Raw genomic sequence first — 2,957 nt, forward strand, 5'->3', positions numbered from 1 at the left:
CCTTCAGTGTAGTCGTCTCCGTACTCCTCACGGTACTCTCGGTCCTCGTCCATCTGGTTCTCCTTCGAGTCTGCAAACGATCGCATTATAGTCGCGTTAGTGACGTCTATAGAATAGCACAAAGAAGCAATGAAAATTCAAAAGAGTCAAATGCACTCAAACATGGGTTCATTGCGTAAGGCTCGATTTTGGATGAATTTTGGTCCTGGTTTCGTATTTTTCTAAGGTCGTATGAATTAGTTATGAATTTTTGAAGTTTTAATCATTTCTAAAATTGGGGAAAACGCTGATTAATTCAGGGCTGACACGTGTCACACTATGACTGGTCCACGTGGCATGCTGACGTCAGCATGATGTCATCATCTCGGTTCTGGTACTGACAGGTGGGGTCCCGCATGACGCCATCATGACATCAGCATGACGTCACTCAATGACAAGTGGGTCCAGCGGCTCTATGTCACTGACTTGTGGGTCCGGTCTAAGTCATCGTCAAGCCAATCGAGCGAGTCAACGATCAACGGATCACAGTCACTGACAGGTGGCCTCGATCATCGGTCAGTGTTGACCAGTCAATGGTCAATACAGGCTGGGCCTCGACTGGGCTGGTTGGGCCTGGATACGGGCTGGGCTTTGGCCTGCCACGTGGCGCGCGCTGGTGCGGCCATGTCATCTTACTGGGCCACTAACGAGCCATGATCCACGGGCGTAGGTGAGGCGTGGTTCATGGTGAACCCGCCTGTGTTGGTCCATAGACCGCAGAGCCGGTCTATGAAAGACTTGGTCCACTTACTCCTTCCTAGGGTTTGGTTCACGTGCACGACGTGGTCATGGTCGGAGCTCGACGGAGCTGCTCGGGACATGGTCGGTGTGGTCATGGTCGGCGAGGTCATGGTCGGAGCTACTCGGTGGAGCTGCTCGGGACGTGGTCGGTGAGGTCGTGGTCGGAGCTCGGTGATGGGAAAATCCCCTTCTCTTCCCTGACGGGGCTCCCGTCGGCGGTGAGGTCACCGATGAGCTCCTGCGGCGGCGCTAGCGTTCGATTAGGGTAGGCAATAGTTTCCCCATGCCTCGGTGAGTGCAGCAGTGGGGTCAAGGTGGCGGCTAGGGCTTCATAGGGTCCCGGCCATGGTGAACGGCGGCATGGGTTTGTCAGTGTGCATGGACAGGGCTGCAGTGGTAGCGAGAGCCCAGTTGGAGGAGTGTGTGAGCTCCACGGTGCTTCTATGGCCACGGTGAGCGTGTTGGAGGAGCTCCTGGTACTCCCAGTGGCTCCGGTCACGGTGATGGGGGCAAAGCAGAGGCGGTGGCGCTCCGACGAGGTGCGGTGCGGCAACATAGGGCTCTAGTGGGCTTCTTCCTCGGCTAAGGTGAGCGCAGTGTGTCTCTCGACATGGCAGAGCCAGTTGGGTGTCAATGTTGCCTTTACCGCAATGTAGAAGACGTGGTGATCTCGCCATGGTTGTGCTCTCGGCCATGGTGAGCATGTCCGTGCATGTGTGCTCCTGCTCCGATGTACAACGTCATGGCTGGGGTCCTCTTTTTGGCTGATGGCAGCGCGCATGGCGCATCCTGGGTCTTGGCAAGCGTGGCCATGGCGGTCTCCCTAGCTAACCAGTTGGGCTAGGCCAAAGCTCGAAGCTTTAGCAAGGTTTCGATCATGGCGGTGCATGTCCCATTTGGCTAGGGAGGTGGTCTCAGCAAGATGGCTCACCGTAGGGTTCATGGTGGTAGGATGGCGGTGCGGTGGCAAGGCGAGGCCGTGATGAGGCGATGCAGTGCCGTGCCGAGCAGCTACGTTGCTGTAGCTGATTGGGGCGGCGCTCCTAGCTCCGACGAGGTCCTCCCCGTCACGGCTTCCTTCTCCTCCTTGCTTCTCCCTCCTCCCTCTCTCCCGGCTTGACGCTGTGTGGTGCTGTGCCACCAGCGGTGGCAGCAAACGGGCTGAGGGTTAGGGCTCATGGACGTTGGCTTTTATAGCCGAGCTCCAAGGGCTCCAATGGTGGACGGCGATCGGGCGGTGGTGATACGTGCTGCGCGTCCGACGGCTCTCATGTGGTTGCATAGGCGCGACACAAGGGGGAACTAGGTCATGCGATTTGTGTGACCCTGGGCCCGCGCCTGCCACACTGGTCGGCTCCCGATCACGTGGGAGAGGTTGGCGTGGGGAGGAAGAAGATGCTACTATGCTGACAAGCGAGGTCGGGTCGTCAGGCGCTTGGCGCAATGTGGTTGCGTGCTGCGCGTGATGGCTAACGAGCGGGCTCGGCTTGTCATTGGTTGTGCGCGTGCGGGCGGCGATGCTGGGCCGGCTTCATGGGCTACACGCGTGGAAGGGTAGATGAGGCTCGGCTAAGCTAGCTAGGCCGGTTCGCAAGCCCGAGCAGGCCTAGGCTGCTGCTGCTCCCTCTTCTTTCCTTCCTCTTTTATTTGTTGTCAATTTGGTTAGGGTTTATCATAAATATTAAGTAAGTTAGTTAAACATCACATAAGACAAAAGAATCCAAATCACAAGTGGGTCTAAGGATGCATGCATGATTTATTTATTTAGGAATTTAATTACACATGTGGCATAAAACCAAACTATGCTTATGATCTTAACCTAGTTGGGTCACATCCAATCCAAAACTAGGGTTGGGCTTCTACATGTGTCACTCAACATCACATAGGGTTAAACAAAAATTTTGTTGTTGTGATTTTTGGTGTGTGGATTTTTGGGTTGTTACAGTCCTACCCCCTTAACAGAATCTCGTCCCCAAGATTAAAGCGGATCGTACCCTCCGAAGAGATAAGGATATTGTAGCCGGAGGTTAGACTCTTTCTCCCATGTTGCTTCTCTCTCAGTATGATTGCTCCATTGGATCTTGCACATAGGAATAGTTTTGCTTCGGGTCTCTTTGGTATCTCTACCTAGAATTCTGATAGGATGTTCTTTATACTCAAGTGTATCTTGAATGTCA

Source organism: Miscanthus floridulus, chromosome 19, assembly GCF_019320115.1.
Source record: "Miscanthus floridulus cultivar M001 chromosome 19, ASM1932011v1, whole genome shotgun sequence".
Taxonomy (NCBI): domain Eukaryota; kingdom Viridiplantae; phylum Streptophyta; class Magnoliopsida; order Poales; family Poaceae; genus Miscanthus; species Miscanthus floridulus.